This window comes from Chrysemys picta, chromosome 15 (genome assembly GCF_011386835.1).
Source record: "Chrysemys picta bellii isolate R12L10 chromosome 15, ASM1138683v2, whole genome shotgun sequence".
Classification (NCBI taxonomy): domain Eukaryota; kingdom Metazoa; phylum Chordata; order Testudines; family Emydidae; genus Chrysemys; species Chrysemys picta.
In genome coordinates, this window is record NC_088805.1 from 18,140,397 (window position 1) to 18,163,297 (window position 22,901).

The window sequence follows — 22,901 nt, forward strand, 5'->3', positions numbered from 1 at the left end:
TAATACAAAGGGGTTTTGAAGAATTTGACTGATGTTTAGCACATTCTGATATGACAAACTATTTCCCAAACAATCCTTCAGTGATAAGCAATGAGAAAACTATAAACTGTTCTACACTCATATTAATTTTCTGTTAATGGGAGACATTTACCAAGATGTAGTAACAGAAGTAATGGAAATGGACAAGGAACACTGCATTTTTTGTTTTTAAAGTGCCACTGCTTTACATTTTAAACAAAAGACGAACAAAGCATTATATGGCTTATGAACAGTTGCCACTATTACTAATGCTCTTCTTTGAGCACTCGGTATATACAGGACCCTGTATTAATTATCCTCTGTCTTCCTAGCAGTATGTTCTATACACAACATTTACCTCATTATGATAAAAACAAAACCATCAGACTGAACAGAAGCAAATAAACATTTTAATCTACATGGTAACACTTTTCAGATTTGTGGAGTGCTGCTCATTTCTGTTTGAGCATCCAGGGACACTGGCATGTGAAGCTAAGTTAGGGCATTAGCTAGTGGTAAAAAAGTACTCATGAGAAGAGTGTGAAAACAAGGCATCCCTCATGACGCATTTTTAATCACCTATTTTGCTTTCTTTATAATCCCGCCTGTTCCCTTCTCTACCCTTCCCTTGCCTACACACAATCACACTGGAAGATAAGATCATTACAGTGCAGCATGGGAAAACTATCACCAGTCAGAAATGAATCAACTGATGCAAAGCTTTGTATCAGTGCCTGCCATTTGCATCACAAGGAGAGTGTGATGGTATCCCTTCTAGCTTGCAGTCTGTACTGAACATAAATACTGAACCAACATCTTGCTATACATAAACAACAGATCCAAGATGAGGTCTTCTTATGCTACCACAAAAAATGTTGCTTTTTTTCTTTCAGTTCATCTTGTCAGGATTCCCTGTTATATTATACTTTACTAATACCAAAGAATGAGGTTATTTACTCTGGTAAATAATGTCTTACCTTATCAGGTTTCTAACTTGATGCTAGTTCCATGTGACACGTTATTGAGAACTCTGTAATGATAGGTCAAAACATAATCAGTATTTACCGAGCCAGATTGGGAAACTGTTAACAAAAAAATTCAAATATATTTCACCACATTTTAAACTCAGGCATATTATAGTTCATTAGCATGAAGCCCCTCTTCATGGTATTGCTTAGTCACTATTGCTCCAGTAATTCATAAAAGGAAAAAAATGTATTATAATTTTGTCTGGTTCTAGCTTCAGCAGCTTAAAAAAACCAAGAACCCAAGAAGCAAAGATGACCAATTTAAACACTGCAGAAAAATTCTATCAATACCCAAAACAGTGCCCAAAAATCCTATCACTACTCTAAACAAAGAGTTTTTGTTACAACAATGCTGGTTTCATGCCATTTTAGGGAAAAAAAGACTTGCTGCCACATGCAGTGTAGACATGCCCTAAGGTTGTTACTGCATTTTAGTAGCCCACTTTCTGTATGTTAAAACACTGATTCTCCTACTTGTATGGTAGGTGTTGGCAATTTTATCCTGATTGATTTGTACATCTGGAATGATTTCCCTCTGGTTTTAGTTTGCATGGATTTTATATATGAGCAACATTGCTCTACTTGCTTTTATATTTAATTTTGTCCCATTTTGTCAGAGAACACCGACCTGATTTTGATCCCACTGAAATAAAATAGCAGAACTTTCATGAATTACAAAGCAAGCAGGACTGGGCCCCATTTTTGCAACATGGGATTTGTGTTGCCATGGTAAAAGGCTCAAGCTGTAATAAAATTGAACTGTTAAGCTTTGTACAGAACATCAATAACTAAGGCAAAATTTTCACACTCTACCATCCTACATGGGGGAAGGGAAAGAGAAAAAACTACATAAACATTTTAACATGTTTATATATTAAGCATTTTCATACAATTCATGGCTCCTTTTAAAAATATGGAGCCAATCCTGCTCCCTTTACTCATATGAGTAGGCTAGTAACCCTATTGACTTCAATGGGACTATTCATACCAATATAGAAAGCAAAATTTGGACCTCTGTTCTTTAACAAATTAAGCAAAGTGATCAAGCATTATGGCATGTACATTATGTACACCAAAGTTTGCTCATTTTAAATACTATGAGTGACATTGAGGATAAATTTAGGAATTGCTCTCGGTATAAAAACTGTACAAGAAATTATCTGAAAAATGATGTCTATGATGTACATTTATACCATCTCATCGACGGGTTCCAAAGCATTTTACAGATATATGTCTGGATTCACCTTTGCATACATTGGGGCATCATTTCAGAAAAAATTTCAGGGGGAGGGAGCAAAATTGTGTCAGCATACAGAACATTACAGGTGATTATATTATATCTTGCAAAGTCGGGAAGGGGACAAAAATGAAAGACATAATGGAGCATACAGACTTACGAAAAGTTGGGAGGGGGAGACAACTCTCCCCATTGCATATGATGTTCCTGTCATACATTCATACATCCTCATACACATGATTATTTTAAATGTATCACAGCAGAAATGTTAGTGCATTTTTTAAAAATGCTTTGGCATCTCAAGGGACATCTGTCAAAAGATCCAGTGTGTCAATCCTTATTTGTGTAAGTAGCCCTTATCTAAATAGTTTCCCTGAAGTCACTGGGTTTACTTGCATAAGTCAAGGTTGTAGGATCAGGCCCAAAACTGGTACAGTAGCCCCTGATTTAACCAAAACTAGCCCACAATTCACACATCTTAAGCACAACTATTAAGAAAGTTTAATTCATTGTTCCTCCTTCTCCCTTCACAAACTGACTTTTTTTTTTTCCTGTTAAAAAAAATGTAAGGCCAGTAGCCTCACCCCTGTGCATTACCCTAATTTGTCAGTATGTAAAAGTGAAGAAGGAAGATGCATTTTAGTAAGGAAACGGACCTTAATTTCTTCTTTCTAAAAGTTTATACAAAGGCCCAGAAAAATATTGTAAAGTAATTGCTTTAGTGTCCTTTGAGCCCAAGTCCAGAAAGTGTTTTTTTGACAAGGATGACCATTATGCTAAGGTCAAAGCATATTTTTCCACCATCTGGAATTAGCAAAAAGAAATTCCATCCAGGAGGAAAGGGATCATATTTGAAATTCCTTTCATTCCACTGGAGCAATCTCCCAGCTTTTAGAAATTGTTCAAGCTCTGGAAGATGGTTCAAACTAAGATTCCCAAAGGGATTAAGAGAAATGGGAGGGGAGTCGGCAGGCTGAAGACACAAGCTTTATGTACCAAACATTCTCTTCTATAATTCACGAGGCATGAAATTGCCTCATATATTATTTGGCTTTGGACCAAAACAAGTCTAGTTTGCCAGTTCAAGAGCAAAACAAATCTATGTGTACAAAAGTGACATGTGTAATAAGCTCATTTCAAGGATTTTAGGATTAAAATACTTTAAAAAAACAACAACCTTATATAACATTCTAGTGAATCTTACATTTTCAGATAACACCTAATTCATCCACTTCCCAGGCTCCTAAACAGGGCATTGTGCAGTGTACTTCCTATTTTATGCACTCAAGCCTGTATGCCCTCTGCGTAGAATTCCCATTAAGGCATGCAGAAGGAGGCCCTATATGAGCATAATGAATCTCCATGCCAGTGCATTGTTTTGCCTGCCTGTACTGCAGCATAGGCATTTCATTTCAGCTATTTTATAGATGGATCCTGCAGTCCTTATGGGGCTAGGCTCCTGAGTAAGGGCTGAAGGATCAGGTCTAAACTGAGTATGTGCTCAACTTTTTAATAATTCTGTATTTGGGAAATAAGATGCAAAGCTGTGGAGAATTGCTCCAGGTACATCTACACTACAGGTACATCTATACTTACCTCCGGGTCCGGCGGTAAGCAATCGATCTTCTGGGATCGATCCCGGAAGTGCTCGCCGTCGACGCCGGTACTCCTGCTCCGTGAGAGGAGTACGCGGAGTCAACGAGGGAGCCTGCCTGCTTCGAACTAAGATACTTCGTATCTAAGTAAGTTCGAACTAAGATACTTCGACTTCAGCTACGTTATTCATGTAGCTGAAGTTTCGTATCTTAGTTCAAAGTGGGGGGTTTGGCCTGGTCCACACTAACCCCCCACTTCGGACTAAGGTACGCAAATTCAGCTACGTTAATAACGTAGCTGAATTCGAAGTACCTTAGTCCGAACTTACTGCGGGTCCAGACGCTGCAGGCAGGCTCTCCCGTCGATGCCGCGTACTCCTCTCGCTGAGCTGGAGTACCGGCGTCAACGGCAAGCACTTCCGGGATCGATCCGGGATCGATTTATCGCGTCTAGACAAGACGCGATAAATCGATCCCAGAAGATCGATCGCTTACATCCGGACCAGGAAGTAAGTATAGACATACCCTTAGTGTGGACCAGCTGGGAGTGAGCTTCCTAGCTTCTGTAGACAGACCTGCACAGCAGTATGGATGCTCGAGACCTCAAGCCCACCTTATTCCCTAGGCTTGACAGCCTGTTGAAGTGAAATGTTAAACCAGTGCAACTCTGTGTGTGAACACTACACCCGTTTTAAACGTGGCTTATATTGCTTTAGCATGCGCCTGTTAATTAAATTATTATTTAAACAAACTAAACCTATGTGAGCCAGGTTTAAACTGGGGTAGTATCTACTCAGAAAGTTGCACTTGTTTAACAAACATAATGCAATATTACACTTTTAATTAAACCAGTGCAACTTGTGTTTTGACCAAGCCGAAGAGGGTGCCATTTTTGCTTAGTCACTTTTCTGAATAGAGCTGCCATTAAGTACAAAATAATTCCATTAAAACAAGCTTCCTAATGTGAATGCACTTTAAAAACTATCTTTAAAAAAGTGCATTAAGTCTAACAAGCTACATAGCACGTATGATGCTATTTGAAATGCTACAGCTATCAAAGCCTCAGCAACAGAGCTTCTGTCACAAAAAGCATACCCAGCCTTGTTTAACTGTACTATCATTACCGCTATAATTATTTAAATCTAGTGTACAGGCAGACAAACTATAGAACCACATAAAGTTCATACTCAAGTCTTCTTACTGTAATTTTTAAATCAGACGATTTAGCTTTTTTAAAAATTACACATTTTTTCTATGCAGATTATAATGCAGATGGTAAAAGAAAAAAGTTTTACCATCTCAGTGTATGATTCAACTGGTGTATCAAAATGACAGATGTAAGTCCCCAGTGAATTCAGGGGTTATCAATCAGAAAATAGGTTTTCCCACATGGAAAATTAACAAAAATGAAAAGATTCTATTTGAAAATGTCACCAGGATGCCTCAAGTTAGTCATAGTTCAGGTGCTTCATGCCCCATTCTCCTCTATAGGCCACGTTCACTGGCTGGATAACGCTTCCAATGATACACCATGGGCATCCCTCCTGCTGATCCACCACAGTGCATTGTGGGACAGTCTATACCAGTGGATCTCAAACTTCATTGCACCCTGACCCCCTTCTGACAACAAAAATTACTACATGACCCCGGGAGGGGGGACCAAAGCCTGAGCCTGAGCCCTGGCTTCAGCCCTGGGTAGCGGGGCTTGGACTCCAGCTTCAGCCCCAGGCTCCAGCAAGTCTAACGCCAGCCCTGGTGATCTCATTAAAATGGGGTCCTGACCCACAGTTTGAGAACTGCTGGTCTATACCCTTATATTCATTCTTTTTACAAGACTATGATAAATCTTATTCAGAGCATGTCTTGTGAGGTATCACTTGAAAACTCGTAATTTACTGATCATTATTGTCCTGATAAAATTACTCCTGCGGGAGTTCTGTGCCACTGTGCATGTGCAGAATTCATGTCCAGCGCAGAATTCCCCGCCCCCGAAAATATAAGCTGCCTGAGAAGTGCTGCAATTCCATCTTTCACCCATCAGAGGCCGCTGTGGTACCAAAACAACCAGCAGGCAGCTGCATTCATCACAGTACCCTGCCGCAAAGCCAGGTTAGGACAGACATACTGGGGCACACGGTGCTGCAGGGGGGGGGTCACAGACTGGGGTTCAGAAGGGCTAGTGGGGTGACAGCAGACTGGGGCACAGGCTCAGGAGCTAGTAGGGTGACAGCATTAAGCCAGGGGCTGAATGGGAGGGAGGCTGCAAGGAAACATGGGGATAGGGGATGCAGGGATGCACAGAGACAGGGGTAGATGTGTCTGACTGAATGGGAGAGGCTTGGGGTCTGCATGGGGGAGGCTCCCCAACTCCCTAATGATCCCTTCCCTTCCCCCCAAAAAACCTGTTCCATACTTCTCCCACCCTCACCCAACAACCCTCTAGGTTAATTCACAGACTCCTTCCCTCTCCCTCGGCTCCTCCATTACCCCTGACTCCCACAAGCCTTTGCACTGCTTCTGAGAGGTGTGGGAAATATGCTCCTATATTATCATTTAAATGAATTACCCAAAGTTCTATATTAATCTATTTGTCAAAAAAAATTACCTGAATCTTTTTTTTTTGGTCTGTATTGTTACAAATATACTTGTTGATGGGTATTTTGAAATAAATTACCAAAATAATTGAAACTGGCATGATTATATTGTGTCATTTTGACAAATAAAATATGCAGAATTTTAAAATGTGTGCAGAATTTTTAATTTTTTGCCACAGACTTTTCTCTTTTTTGGCACAGAATTCACCCCCACCCCACCCCCCAAATATAAAATATGTGTGGCAACATTGTATGTATGTATAAGATTCACCTGTATGACTTTACTGAGACATGCTTCAAGTTTAGAAAAACAGGCACAAACCAGTTCCTCAGAGACAAAAGGCACACTGATGCCTCAACCAGGTGTTAACAAAATGAAATGTACTATCACCGGGTTAAGTGGCCATTCTTTTGCAGGAAGAAGGGGGTGAGTGAGAAATTTACATCTTGGCAATAGAACAGCTGGATGTTCCTATGTAAACAGACTGGCTGTCGCCTGAACCCCAGCTGGAGATCACTCTTGAAGAGGAGGAAAAGATATAAAAATGAGAAACAGAGGCCCCAAATCATCTCTACTCATGTCATCAACCATGTTTGAAAGACAAAAGAAGCATCATTGAACTGGGGGAGGGGTCCTGGCTGAAAGATCCAGCCAGAAAACGTTTTTGCTTTAAATTCATTAAGCTTGTAAAGTTAGGTATTAGTTTGCATTTTACCTTTTATTTCTTTGTAACCAATTCTGACTTTCATGCCTCATTACTTGCAATCACTTAAATTCTATCTTTATGTGGTTAATAAACTCATATCATTGTTTTAACTAAACCAGTGTGTTTGGTTGAAGTGCTTGAAATCTTCATTTGAGATAACAAGATTTGTGCATATAGTTTTCTATTAATGAAATGACAGACTTTTTATGAACTTGTATTGTCCAGAGGTAAAGAACTGGGTAGCACAAGACGCACATTTCTGGGGACAAGTCTGGGACTGGGAGTTTGCTGGTGTCGCTCTGCAATATAATTCAGGACTGGCCAGTTAGAAGCACTCATATAATTCAGCTGAGAGTGATTTTGCATGCTAGAGGCTATGTGTGAACAGACCACGAGTAGTAGTTCTCACAGCGAAGCAGTGTAAAAGTTGAAAACTGAGGGGACACAGCTGTTCAACATTCCAGATTGTACCCTGGGCAATGTCATGGGGAGATCTAATCTGTCTGAGGAATCTGGCCTATAGAGGAGAATGGAGTAGGAGATACCCATACCACAAGTTCCGGAAGGTCCAATGGCAGCATTGCTTAACTGAACATTTTGAGTTTTCAACCCAAAACTTTTCAGTTTTCTGGTGTTCAATTTTTCCATTAAAAATCTAAATTCTCCAAGTAAAGCAGATGCTTAATGAAAATCTTGGTTTAGTCAAAAGACCAACTCTGTAGAAAAGTTATTTCAATGGAAAATTTCGGCCAGTCCTTGTTTCCATTATAAAAATTTTCCCCAACAAAAGTGAAGTCTCTTCTCCTTTTAAGCTGTTAATTTTACAACAGGAAGAGTAATAAATTCATTTGCTGCAAATCCAAGTAATTAAGGCTACGTGAAGGGAAAATGTAGAAGGAAAACTCCAGGACAATCCCCTTGCAATTTACTCACTGCACAGTCTGACTACATTTACAGCAGAAGAAACAGCAGGTTCAGACTCCAGATCCCATATTCGTAGGATGCACGGACCATACACCTGAAGGATCTGTGCACTGGCCTTGAGTCCTCCTGTTCCTGTAGCCCAATTCCCTCCTTGGAGCTCTGATGTCAGGAACTCTACATACAGGATACAGGTAAGCGATGAATTTACAATACTTAAGTAGGCAGATAATAGATTGAAAAGTATTTGCCTCTGAAGATCCCACTTTTTCATGCAGGAGGAGATTTTGTTTCCCCTGTTTCCTGCACTCCATCCAAAGGCTTTGGCTACACTTGGGGATTCACAGTGCTGCCGCCCGCAGCAGCGCTGTGAAGCGCAAGTGTAGTCGCGCTGCCAGCTGCAAGTACTCCACCTCTCCGAGGGGAATAGCTTGCAGCGCTGCGAGCGAGCGTGCAGCGCTGCAGGCGCTGATTATACTGGCGCTTTACAGCGCTGTACTCGCTGCGCTCGGGGGGGTGCGTTTTCACACCCCTGAGCGCAGCCAGTTGCAGCGCTGTACAGCGCCAGTGTAGCCAAGGCCATAGTCTGATCTCCCTGTATTCTACCTACAAAGCTCAATTACTCTGCCTTTATGACAAAGTTAATTTCATCCCACATGTAGAAAAGGGAACTTACAAGTCTAACATCTATGCTACATACTTCCAAAACACAAAGAACTTGAAGAAAATGCACAACACAGTCCTGGGTAAAGAGGCAATAAGTACTTAAAACCCTTTATAGTCCTCTTCCCTACATGCCCCATTTTAACATTATGTGGTTCGCCAACAACCAAATAGAATAGCTAAAAGGAGCTATTCTAACACTTAGGCCTGTCAAAAACCAATAGTCTCTCTACCCCATTAGGTACAAAACACATGCAAACTGCTACTGCTGCAGTGAAAGGAGAGCATATAGCTGGAAGCTCTGCTCCTCTTCTCCCTCCTCTGTAATCATAGGCACAAGCCTTGGGAGCTCATTAGCTGTATTTCCCAGACTGATGTCAGTGACAGAAATAACCCCTTGGCCAAACTACTGACTTTGACAGTAAGTCTGAGAATTAGAAGTGAATTTAAATATGTTCATTCACTCATTCTTTTTTGTCAAATTCCAGATTCCATAAGACTAAATAGGCTAATTTCAACAATAAGGGCCAAATGCTGCTCAGCAACTCACTACACGTTTCACCAATGAGCCTGTACACCATGCATAAACATTTACACATATGTAAAGTGGCTGTAAAATGCTACCAAACAAGGTTGGTGGCATTTGATATCCACTTTGTACTCATACACCTGACTGTGCAAGGTGAGAGGCAGTGGAGACTGAGGCACAACTTGCAAAAGTGAGTAAAGACTTTGTACCAGGTCCTGCTCTTGGATATACACCTCTACCCCGATATAACACTGTCCTCGGGAGCCAAAAAATCTTACTGTGTTATAGGTGAAATCGTGTTATATCGAACTTGCTTTGATCCGCCGGAGTGCGCAGCCCCGTCCCCTTGGAGCGCTGCTTTACCGCGTTATATCCGAATTCATGTTATATCGCGATGGTCACGTTATATCTGGGTAGAGGTGTACCACTGTGAATCTGAAATAACTGATTTCAATGGAGTTGCATGGCCTCAAAAGTATTGTGCTGCAGCTTCCCACCTTGGCTGGGATGTGAAAGTAGATTTTAATCTCTCCCCACTCCTCCAGCTATAATCACTTCATCCACATTAGCCTCAGTTACTCAGTCTTTATAAGAACTAAGTATGGTTGCCCTTCTGATGAGTGATAGCAGATATGAGGGCTTCCTAGTGAAGGAGAAATCAATGACATGGAGTGCGGATATATTCTGAGTTCTGGTTTTATTTATACCAGTTCTGGAACAGCAGTGGTCAAAAACTGGCAGAGAATCCCTCTTTTCGGGAATTGCTGCCCTTGCCAATTCCAGGGTCCCAGGAAGAAACTCTGCCTCAAGAATCAACTCCAATTAGAGACCAAGGCAGAAAGCCAATGCTTTTGCTTTGTGCACAGTTCCTGCTACTCAGACCTTGCAAAACAAAGCTCCCATCCCACATGGTATTTCTTCCCAAGATCACTAAGAAAAGCACTTTGAAGAGTATACGTAACTGCACTACCAGGTGATACCTGCTATAGTATTCTTGTTTGTTTAGTTGGGGGGGGGGGGTTATGCTGGGGAAGGGATTATGACCATATTGTACTTTTGGTGTTGGGACAGTCCACGCAAAAAACTGTGCCTAATATGTTCAGATTTTATTTCCAATTATGGCCAGCGAGAGCAAAGGTTTATGTTGAATAGGTTATCAGAAGATAATAATGAACTTAGCATAAGTCACTGATCCTGAGAGAATATACCTGCCTTTTACCACTCAGGGAAATCAGTGCATTTATTTCATTGTTCTTCCAAACAAAAGAACCCAAGGCCATTGCACCTTAGGAGCGTACAAATACATATGTGCTTGTTTGAATTAATTTATAAGGAATTAGTACATTTTTGTGGGTTTCCGTACTTAAGGTATTATTGCCAAGATAAATACACTTAAAAGAATAACCTTTGGGGTAAATCCAAATAATGCAGACCAGATTTTTTTCCCTCATAAATAGTGTACTTCCAAGGACCTCAGAGATTTGTAATCAGCAAGCACAGACATTCCAAACGTGTCTGTAGCCCTCTGGCTCACCAAAAAGCTAAAACTATCAAAGTAAGGCATATATATATATATATATATTATATACACACACACACACACACACACACACATAATATAATGCTATATTAAGGCTGAGAAGGGCATTCCACTCTAAGGGTCAAAATCTCATCATTTACATCAATACACATGCAAATTAACTCCACTGATACTACTCTGTTCGCCTCAGTATTTAGTCCCACACCTCTATTTTCAGGATCTCTCAACAAATATTTTGGGGGTTGAGATTGCATCTGTCTGATCCTCAGCCCAACGATTCATATTTTTTAGGTGACTGTAGAAGTCTGAGTATAAACCTCCTTGGCCATTTGAGTTAGATGACCACATTAAACCTAGAAAGGATTAGAATGACCTCTCCTTATATATATTTTTTACTCACCTTGTGCAGTAACTGAGGTTTTTTGAGATGAGTATCCCTGTTGGTGCTCCATTGCAGGTGTTGGTGCACCCCTGCGCCTTCGCTCACAGAGTTTTACAGCAGTGCCTGTACGGGTTGCGCACGCGCGGTGCCTACCTCACGTGCTCTTGTCTGTTGAAGTGTCGCGTGCACGACCTGGATCCCTCAGTTCCTTCTCCATCTCAGAGCCTGTATCCAGCTCCGAAGTAGAGAGGAGGGTGGGTAGTGGAGCACTCACAGGGACACTCATCTCAAAGAACCTCAGTTACTACACAAGGTGAGTAACCTTCTCGTCTTCAAGAGAGGTGTCCCTGTGGGTGCTCCACTCCAGGTGACTATAAAGCAGTGCCCTTTAGGATGGTTGGGGTTTCAGAGTAGGAAATAAAGCAGCGGAAAGTACCGCTTGGCTAAGTTGAGTATCTATTTTAGTGCCTTGTGTTGTTTGGCACAATGTTTGGCAAAAGCATGTTCGGATGCCCAGGTAGCAGCCTTGCAAATGTCTGTCAATGGGACATTGTTTAAAAATGCTCTGGAAGTGGAGATGGACCTCGTAGAATGTGCCCTGACGGTTGTTGGAGGCTGAACGTCCTTTAGCTGATAGTATAGTCAAATACAGCCAGATATCCATTTAGAGAGCCTCTGTGTCAATATGGGCACTCCCTTGGACCGTTCCGCTATGAATACAAAGAGTTTAGGAGAAGCCTGAAATGGTTTTGTTCTGTCCAGAAGGGCCAGAGCCCTTCTAATGTCCAGCGTGTGCACGGCCGCCTTGAACGAGTTTGCGTATGGCTTGGGGAAGAAAGTTGGGAGCTGCAGAGGTTCGTTAATGTGGAAGGACGAGTGCACCTTGGGTAAGAATTTGGGATGGGTGCGTAACGTAACTTTGTCCTTAAGAAAGATGGTAAACGGGGTTCAGCCATAAGCGCCCCTATCTCCCAAACATGTCTCGTGGATGACTTCTAGGGCCATTTGTGGGTGGTAATAGCTGCCCACATGGTGTAAAAGGGGCATAAACGGTCTGCAAAGAGCTGGATGATAGTACTGTGCGTTGGAACCAGCAAGAGGTGTCTTCTAGGCCCTCGACCAAAGCTTCAAATTTGTTTATTGGAAGAAGGGGGCTGAGACACCGTTGCTGGTGGTGGGCGACGGCGTTGTGGCCTTTGTCTTTGCCTCTGTTCTTGTTGCTGCTTGTATGGTCTCTGCTGAGTGTAGGAAAGGTATCTGGGGCGTTGGTATGGTTGATACCTGTACTCACGGCCGTCCCTAGGGGGTGTGGGACCTGGGGTAAATCAGCCTGTATGGGTCCCCCTTAACATTTTTTATACAGATGAAATCTGGTTACAGTGAACTTCAAGGGCAGCTGCTGGCTGCAGGTTAAATATTGATAGCGCCCAGCTGTATAATTATAATGTTGTTATATTATATTGTAGTTCTTTTTTATAATTATAATGAAGTTCATATAATTAAAAAAAAAAACCCTCATCAATCACGATCAGTGTCGCACCACTTACTTTCTGAAATCCACCTTCCTGGACTTCCTTGCAGCAAATTCACTTCCCAGGTGCATATGGTCTCGCTACCCTCAGTGGATTTTTTTAAAAATGTAATTATGCATTCACAACACTGAGAGCCCATGTCTCCGGAACTGGGTGGTTCTTGGAGGGCCTATATGTGCCCTGGTGGAGGGGGACTCCAGGAGCCTCCATGATGGAGGAGGGACTCTAATATCTGTTTTCTCTGGGGGCTGGGAGAGGGATGGGAGGCGGAAAAGCAGATGGATGGGGACCCCAGTGCTGGTGGGTGGCGGAGAGAGCACAGTTGTGGGGACCCAGGTCCTGGTACTACGGTAAGGGGGACCCCAAGGCTGGGGAGCTGAAAGGCAAGGAGGACCCTGAGGCAGGGGGTGATGAGGGCTGGCCATGGCCTGGAGTGGCCTTGGAGGACCCCATGCAGTGCTGGGAGAGGGGAGAAAGGGCAGTGCAAGGGGGAGGTGTGGGGCCCTGGGGGGACACCAGTGCTGGGCGAGGGACAATGGAGACTACTGGCTGGCACTCACCTGTGCTAGGGACGAGGGGGGCCCCCTGTGCTGGTGGAGGGTCCCGCCGGAAAAGGGAAGGGTCCTTCCAAGGTGGAAGGGCAGGGGCAGGGGCAGCCTGCCTTGGCACTAGTGCAGGTGGGCACTCGGACCCTGTGGTGGCAGGCGACGTCGGGAGCTGGCGGAGCGGAGCAGGCTGGGGCTGGGTCGCTCGCTGCTGCTGCCACAGAGACTGAGCCCAAGCCCGGGGGGCTGTGGGCAAGAAATAAACGCCCCAGCTGCTGAGTGCCAGCGCCAGGCCCTCAGCTAGCCTCCCGGGCCACCCTGCTTCCCTACCCTGGGCATCCCCCTGAAGCACAGGGTTGACCCAGTCCGTACTATGGATGGGATGGCTCTGTCTGTACTGTCTTCTCCTCGTGGCAGGTGTATGGATACCAAGAGATTGGAGTGTGGCGCACAAGTCCTTCATAGTGTGAAGAATCTCATTCATCTTAGCTGCGAACAGCTTCTCTCCATCGAATGGGAGGTCCTCCACTGTGTTCTGTATTTCACGGGGGAATGTGGGAAAATGTGAACCACAACGCCCTTTGCATGACTACAGCTGTGGCAGTGGATCTGGCTGCAGTGTCGGCAGCATCCTGAATTTGCAGCCCCGTGTGGGCGATGGTTTGGCCTTCGAAGACTAATAATTTGAACTGTTGTCTCTTTGCTTCCGGAATATCATCAGTAAAATTGTTAAACTTAGCATAGTTCTTGTGATCATACTTGTGGTCATTTGGCCAGTAGGGCCGAATAATTGGACACTCTGAATTGGAGTGCAGAGGAAGCATAGACTTTTCGTCCAAAGAGGTCTAGCCTTGTCCGAAGGGGTGGATCTGAAATGTTGTTGCTTGCCCCTTTGGTTGGCCATCTCTACCACAAGCAAATTAGGAGCCAGATGTGTAAATAAGAATTCAGATCTCTTAGATGGGACATAATATTTTCAATCAGCTTTTTCACAGGTAGGTGGAATTGTGGCTGGTGTTTGCCAAACTGTTTTTGCTGGGTCCATGATAGCATTGCCCATCAATGCTGCTATCTTAGAGGAGGAGGAAGTTTGTAAGATGTCGGTTAACTTATGCTGAGTTTCTGACACCTCCTCAAGGGTGATCTTAAGTTCATCGGCCACTCTTTTAAACAGGTCCTGAAACTGGGAAAAATCATCCGCTGTTGTTGGTGGTGGAGGCATTATAGCCTCATCAGGAGAAGAGGAGGAATTCGTGGGTGGCGAGGTGTCTGGGGCAGCATCTACTGCCTGTTCTGCCACGGGGTCTTCCTGATGTTCTCCTCCACCCTGCGTGAAGGTGGAGGTGGGGATTTTGATGCTTCCCTATGAGGACTAGTGTGTCTGCAGTGGCGTCGTCTATATGACCCCCATGGGAGGTCCCAGCCATGGGTGTCCATACCAGGGAGGGATGTCACGATCAGAGGATGATCGAGACCTGGGTAGTGCAGTGGCCATGGGTGTTCTGACAGGGGAAGAGTGGTGAGGGGAGAATACCCCTTCAGCCTCATCGTCCTCATCACTGGAGAATTGCGATGGAATTGGAGACAGATGCTGATGTGGAACCAATGGCTCGGGGAAACATCAGTACCCAAGAGAGGAGACTGCGGAGTGGATGAGACAAGCAAATCCCTATGGTGCAGGAAAGGATGCGGCATCGATGGTGTGGGTGCCGTGGGAAGTGGGGTTATCGTGGTTCCAGAGGTCTTTGGAAGAAGTGCCAAGGCAGGAGCAGTCACTGGTGCCGTCTCCACTGGAGGCGCCAGTGGTGCCATGGTGGACGCCAGCAACTTGGAGCCATTCACCTCGGTACCAGGGCAGTGGGTGCCGGTGGCGGCTGTCTTGTAGACGGTGCCGGAAGTGCTCGGGGTATTGTACGTGCTGAAGCACGGTGCCATTGACACTGATGAGAGCTATCTCATTTTTTACTAGTTGCGCTCTCTGAGACAACGTGGAAGGTCACTTTTTGCTGGTCCTGTTGATTTTGGGGCCTAGGTGGTGAAGGAGCCGGTGACCCAAGGGGCTGTTGTCCCAGGTCGGAGGCCGGTCTCAGGGACTTCACCATGAGAGTGAGTTTGAGTCTCAGTTCCCTGTCTCTTCATGCTCTCACTTTAAGTTTGCTGCAATGGGCACACTTCTGGGGAACATGGGATTCACCCAGACATCGGACACATTGTGAGTGTCCGTCTGACACTGGCATCACTTCTCTACATAAGGTGCACTGTTTGAAACCCGGTGAGCCTGGCATAACGGGGCAAATATCTAACTATGGGTTGAAAGAAAAAAATTATTTTTTTAAATAAAGAAAGAAACTAAAAAGAACTGTCTTTAATTGTCTAAACTGGCTAACACTAAATAACTATTAACTGATCAGACCAAAAAACTAGGTATGAATGGGACTACAGAGCTCAGTCTCAGGCTGGGGATGGCTGATAAGGAATTGGGGGGTCTGGGTCACGCACGCAGACTTCACACACTTCAACAGACAACAAGGCAGGCATCGCATGTGCGGGCCCCATACAGGCATTGCTGTAAAACTCTCTGAGCGAAGGCACAGGGGCACACCAACACCTGGAGTGGAGCACCCACAGGGACATCTCTCGAAGAAGAATAAATATTATCACACTAAAAGGGCCAAGTGCCTTCATCTCCCATTATAATAAAGGTTACTCTGTAATGCAGGAGTACTGATATAAGGCTGATTTTTTACCTTCCTGTCCCAGTCACCTGACCCAGCTCAGCGTTACTGTTACACCCATCGACATCAGAGCATGTTGTGAGAAGGAAGCTCCTTTCGGACTAAGTAATAACAATTTCCTCATTTCCGTTTTAAATTGGTTTAAAATGGTGATGGGAGAATAGTGTGTAGGAGCCCTTCAGTCTTAACTAGGGAACAATCTTGGGTCAGAAACACCTGGCCCCGCTTACTGTATCTTTGCATATCAAACCTCTCCATCATTCTTTTGAAACAGGTCAGAATGAAGAGAATTTATTATGCTGCTCCTGGAGATGTAGGAAGATGTGTAATGAATCCTTCTTGTCCTTGCCAATTTTTATGGGTCCTTGGGAGGGGAATTCCTAAAGAGCCCGTGAAAGGGGCATTCCTCCCTCTCCAATTTGCCTGGGTTTACATGAAAACAGCTTAAGTTCACTGGTAAGCTAGGCAGGTAAGGTGACCTCTTACTTTAACCAGCCATGCTAAGAGAAAGGTTGTGGGTTATTTTGTTTTTATTTTTTTGGTAATTCTGATTTTTGGGAGGGATAGACTAAGGCCCAGATCCACAAAGGTATTTAGGCTCGTAACTTCCACTGATATTCATTAAAGTAAGGAGCCTAAATATCTTTGTGGATCTGGGCCTCAGTGAATAGATGTGGGAGATTCCTGGAATTAGTTCTTTCATATTGTTCTTTAATATTAAAGTGTTTCAACTCTTTATAAGAAAGAGTTAAGGTTTATGCATAGGACTAAAACAGGAACTTCTGGATTCTAATCCCAGCTGTGGTTCCATTTTATGCAGCAAGTTATTCATCATTCTGTGCCTCAGTGTCCCCTTTTGTAAATTTGGGGTGAAAATATTTAATTCTCTTCTATTGTGATGCAAACATGAACTTCCAAAGTGATAAACGCAAAGTTTAGTTTTCTGACGTCGACCCTTGATTTCAATGAGAACTGCATCCCAGGGCAGAACTAGAATCCATAAGATCTGACCTGAATTATTGATCATTCCATATAAATACCAGAGTAAAAAGTGTGTTTGGATGCTTCTGGTGACTCACCTTCTAGTCACAAGAGACAAATATATAACCCTAGAAAGGGCATCTTCCATCACCTGTGAGGTGTGCTGCTTCAACTACACCAGAGGATAGGCTCTTTCAAAGATGACTATTTAATTTAATAATTTTTGTGAGCAATCTGTCCTGAGTGGACAGATTATAGTTAGGAGGACTGATTGTGCAAAGATGCCCATAACTTTATTCATGTGAGCAGTTTCATGGTTTCAACAGGATTACTCAAATATGTAAAATTATTCATGTGCATGTTTTCAGGGTTGGGCCCTAATATGTGTATTATTTCACATAAAAGAAGGGTGTGAAGAGTCTACTCCAACTCCTCCATAGTTCTGTGCCTAGTTCTACTACTGACCTTGCAACAAAAAATAATAGAGTGCTTCTGTTCATCCATCTGTAAGATAAGCCATTTTATTTGTGAAATGCCCCTTCCTTCATTTCCATTTCTCTTGTTTTCGAAAGCCTTAAAACATTTCTAAATAAACCTTAAAACAAATGCTCTCAGATACACCAAAAACCTTGGGAGTTGAACATGCACCTCTGACAGCAGAATTTGACCCTTATTTTTTAACTGTCTTGTACTTAAAGAAAATAGGAGATACCAAGAAGACAGATTAAATGAAGCCCTAAAGACATAGTAATCTGAGTTACCAAATAACTTCAAGTAGACTTACCCTATTCCCTGGAAAGTTTAGACACATTAAGGGCAAAATTCAGAGCTATTGTAACTCCATCCTCTACAACTCCATCCTCTACAATTTGGCTTTTATGCTCTTCGAAAACACAAACAATTATTTCATGACACTACCCATCTATCCTTGTTTGTGCCTTGTGAAATAATCAGACTTCCATCCCTTGCTTTGGGAAATAAAGAAGCTAGAAAATAATGGCTTGGAAGACGCATGCAACACAAGAAAAGTATTGAGTCTTCTACTGCTGCTAAATTTTCCTTTTTAAATACATCCTTTTGCTGAAAGGAAAGGAAAGGAAAGGAAAGGAAAGACAAAGAGTTAGAGCTTCCTAACATGATCCCTCTTTTCCCTCAGAGAAAGGAAGCAACAGTCAGCAGAGACCCAGAAAGCCAGGCTTCCAATTTAGCACTCCCCATCCTTTTAGAGAAAGGAAGTGGTGGCTGGTGGAGATACAGGAACAGAGCCTCCAACTCACTCCTCCACTTCCTCCCAGGGACAGAGGCAACAGCTGGAAGAGGTGTGGAAAAACTCTTTGGAAGTTTTTTCCATATTTTAAGCTTTGTCATGACTTGTGAAGCGCGTCATGGCAGAGACTGGAAGTGATCCTGCACTGAACCCCCTTATTCCACGATTTAGAAATGTCCTCCTAACTAAATGACTAAAATAGGAATTTGGCACCGAAGTCTAGAAAGTCCAGGAATGCAGAACAAACTCCAGCCTCATCACCCAAACCCAGAGGAATGGAAAACCAACAGGAATCTGTGGCTTAGCATTGCAGAACATAATCAAGTTTGAGGCTTTTAAGAAGCATATCTGAGGATATTTCTGAATAAAAAGCTAGGGAAATCCATGCCAATTGTGAAATAACCCAATAAAGGAGGGCCAAGGGACTCTATGCAGCAAATCCTAGTTCACAGTTCCTTCAACTACCTCCAGGCACTGACTTGGAAACAGAAAGGGTACACAGAATGCTAGACCAAAACTTATGCCCAGGAAACAACCAAAAACATTTAAAAGGCATATTTATAAGATTTATAGCTAAGGAGCGCCTACTAAAGAAACCAAAAGATAGCTGGAACAGGGCAACTTACCTCAAAAAATAAATATATTGCAGGACTTCAGCAAAGATATAAAGCAATTAACAATATTCCAAACAGTCACGGGCATGCTACAGAAGAAGGGTTTGCATGGGTACATCTGTTTTCCTGTTATCTTCCATGTGAGAAAAGGAGAAGCACTGCAATTTTCCAACAGCAGAAGAAAAGTCCTACATGCCAGGTATTCAAGAAATACGTCATGAAGATACTACATGAAGTCTAGAGGCCATCCTGGCAGAAAATCACCACTGACAGGATACATTTTCAAAACCTCTGCCAGGTAAGGGAATTTTTTTCAATGATTATCTTGAGTGTCCCTTTAATTTCCTCTTCATTGCTTTTGGCAGTAAGCCTTACAGATGTAAGACACATAGAATACATCAAAGACACAGGAGAAAGCCGACACTTCAAAGCCCAGCCACACAGTTTTAAACATTCCATCTGCCAGTTTTAAACTCAATGCAGAAAAACTTACTGCAAAATTAAAAAGGGAATAAAAAGTGATTGGGAAGCAAATTCCAGCCATTCTTTTACTGCAGTACTTCATAGTTTTAGAATGCACCTGCATGCTCAGTGAGTGTATCTTGTGACAGTATTACAAAGAATAATTACATTCAGTTGACCTTTACTTTATTTATCTGTTTGGAATTAAATTGTATTCAGCTGAGGAGTATTTACATAACCAGTAAAATTAAAATCATAGTTTGTAGGGACTTGTAGCCTTTTCCTTTAATAGACTACATATCAAGTGAAGAGTTTCATAAACTCCAAATACCATTACTGTGCTCTACTCACTCCCAACATGAGCTTATGATATTTAGACTCTGGGTTGTTAGATCTCTCTCCCCATTACAACCTTTCTGCCAGAAACTGTTTGTCCCATTGAATCCCTTCACTGGCTTTGTTTTGTATTTTGTGTTGCAACATGCTGTGTACATTTCTGGTGCTTTTACATTGCAAGCTTGTTGGGGAAGGCACTGCTTATATTTTTTTTTAAATGACACGGGACCATATTACAACCTTCAGTTCATTGCAGGTCCTTTCAAAACAGTTCATTTAAAGTGAAGGCACTCGTGCTCATGGCTAATGACACATTCAACAATTACTTGGCAGGCTTCACCTGCACTACAGAATCACAGGCACTGACAGTGCTAAGTAAAAATAATCGAGAGAAGGGTGGCTGTAGTGAAATAATCAGACTTATACACTGTAGGGAAGGGCTGGTGGCCTAGCACCCCATTAACAATTTTCTCTCAAGGACACATAAGAGTACTAGAGTAAATGGTTAGCACTGAGCAGATGCTATAAGTTGGCTGATATGACATCCTGACCCTGCATTTCAGTATTTGAAGCTTTTTATGGTTCAAAGGCTTTCCCCCTTATTCCCATGACATACAGCCAAGTGCCAAGGTTATTTAGAGCTTTAATAGCATGAAAAGCCATTTGCAATCTTCTCTTTGTTTTTCCTCTACAATCAGTCAAGGACCTAGTTCTTGAAGAAACAATGCTAAACTAGCTGCTAGTATCACTGAAATTGCTCAGGAGCGAGCTGCAGATGGAGACAATCCCCAGGGACCCAAATATTTCAAGACACCCAGTGAAGACACTGATCCAGGCAGAAAAAAATTAAAAAGCCATGACGTCCCTTATGCCCAGTAGTGTGCTCTGCTCCCCCGGCCTCCTCTAATGGCTAACTAGCGTGCAAAGAGCTGATAATGCTCCATAGATGCCTCAGGGCCCATCCTCTACTGCACTGCCTTTGATTTGCACATTGCTCTCTTCACTGAGTGTAGCCAATGTGTCATTGCAGAGCAGAGAGCACATGAATACATCGGCATCAAAGGATGATTCTCATCACTGCAGGTAACATCAGGCAACAGCAAGAGTGAAGGCTTCTGCGTGCCAGCTACACCTGAATATATTTTAATTTGTTCTTCAATGAAGAATAGGGAAAATGAGAGAAAGGTGTTAGAGATCTGTGGATGGAGAATGGGCTCAAGCATTATCAGAGTTCCTTAAGCCTAAAATTCTCACTAATGGCCCTGAATGGGCATCCTGCATCTTTCATTTTAAGAACTGTATCCAATTGTGATGTTTCATTTAAAATAGTCTTCCCTCTTAAACAAAATAGTCCACAGTGATAAATATCCATCCCCTGTCATATCCCAAGGGAACTAGACGATAGCATGGAGAATTCAAGGTTAAATCGCAGCCATGTTTTCCAACTAAGTTTTCTATCTCCCATCTGGGAATGGCTCCCTAAGCTAAAAGTCATTGGAGAAAGGCCTATAGTCCTAAGCTACAACTCAGGTAACTGATAGTGCTGGGTTCATTTCAGGGAGAAAACAGAGCTTGCCTAGATGTCAGGACAAGGAGCTCTGGAAATATAGAAGGTGCTCATTTTACAGCTTGAGCTTGAAGTGCTAGATACTTTACTAGGCTATTTTATTTTGCTTGCAGAAGTAAAGCCATAACATTAACCTGAAACCCCACAAAGGGATTTATTTGTTTGACTCAGGACTTTGAGATGTGTTTCTGTTCAGCTATGTAGATGTTGGCCCTTCTACAGCCACCTTCAAGAATCAAATCTATACAACTGGGCAAAGGGTACTATAAACTGACTGTGATACATTGTCCTGCCAAGGGGATACAAATATATTGTGTTCACAGCAATAAGGACATACAGGATAACATTTTCAAAAGTACCATAAGTGACCTAGGAGCCTAAATGCAAAAGTCAATTTTGAAAATGGGACTTAAGGCAGTATTGAAAATGTTATCCACAATGCATCATCCTGTCTGTAACATGTAACTCTTGACACTGAAATTACATGTGTACTGCTTATGTTAAGTTTTTAAGAGATGTCTTCCCAGGTGTTTTAAGTATGACTTTATGAAAGACAAAATGGTAGTTCGTGAATATGGAATAGATGCTTATTAGTACTTAGCACTTATAATGCAACCTTTGGAAGATCTCAATACACTTGACAAATATCAATTAAATAAAGCCTCTGACATAGCCATAAGTATTTTTCTCACTTTACAGATTGGAAAATGGCACAAAGAGACGATAATTTGGCAAAGGTCCCACATATGCAGTAAGATTAAATGTACCACAATGAGAAAAACTACAAATTGTGCCTGTTACCTTATCCAGAAACCTAGGTAGCTTTCAGTAAAAGATGGTTTTCCAAATTTGTCATATTTCTATTTAGTAATTCACAAATATTGTAAAGATCAGTCCTTTCCTAAGCATACAGTGTGGCATCAATGGATTGATTTCATCATCACTGATGATGCTGATTCTTTGTTTTGTGGCATTTAAAGGGGGGAAATCTAAGACAGCATGTTCCACTAGGCAGGAAAGCAATAGTTAAGATGAATTCTTTGCTTAAATCCCATTACCTGAATAAAATGCAAAGTGTGGCAATTATAGTCAAGTGGGATGAATACCATCATTATAACTTCAGAGGTAAGTGGAAATATTTTGAAAAGCAATAGTTCAACTAAAGCCACATTTAAAGCATGCAAAGTTACACTAGACCTTTATCTATCACAAAATATAGACTTGATAGATTAACAGGAGACAGTAAACTTTTATTTTTAAACTGCTTAGGTTGCAGTGCTATTAGTACAAATAGCTTCTAATACCAGCATGTCAAATACATCATACTAACATTCACTATTATGATGGTATATGACGCTCTTTCCTCCACAGGTGAACCAACACCCCAGTGGAGCACTTTGACTTCTTTTATTAGAGAGACAGAGCTGAGGTCTTCTTTAGCTGTGGCAACTATGGATTATTAACACAGATTTTCAGCACATATTAGTCCAAATAGTGAATCCTTTCCACATAATAAAAGTTACTTCCCATAGGTGTCATTGAAAGGAGAGATTTAAGCATTTATTTTCTGCTTTAGGTAAAAAACAAAACAAAACAAAAAACAGTTGCTATAGAACAAAAGTACATTTTTACATTCAAAGCTCTTCCT

General features: G+C 42.4%; 1 protein-coding gene across 14 annotated transcripts in view; it reads right to left on the reverse strand.

The window, feature by feature from the left end:
• ARVCF (ARVCF delta catenin family member) overlaps positions 1-22,901 on the reverse strand; it is a 437,864-nt gene that overhangs the window by 359,931 nt on the left and 55,032 nt on the right. For 13 of the 14 annotated variants that reach the window (XM_065568005.1, XM_065568006.1, XM_065568000.1 and 10 more), the window contains one exon: positions 996-1,048. The exons of the other annotated variant lie outside the window; for it this stretch is intronic. The gene's annotated coding sequence lies outside the window, so the exon portion shown is untranslated. The remainder of the gene's footprint in view (positions 1-995; positions 1,049-22,901) is intronic. 14 annotated transcript variants of the gene reach the window in all.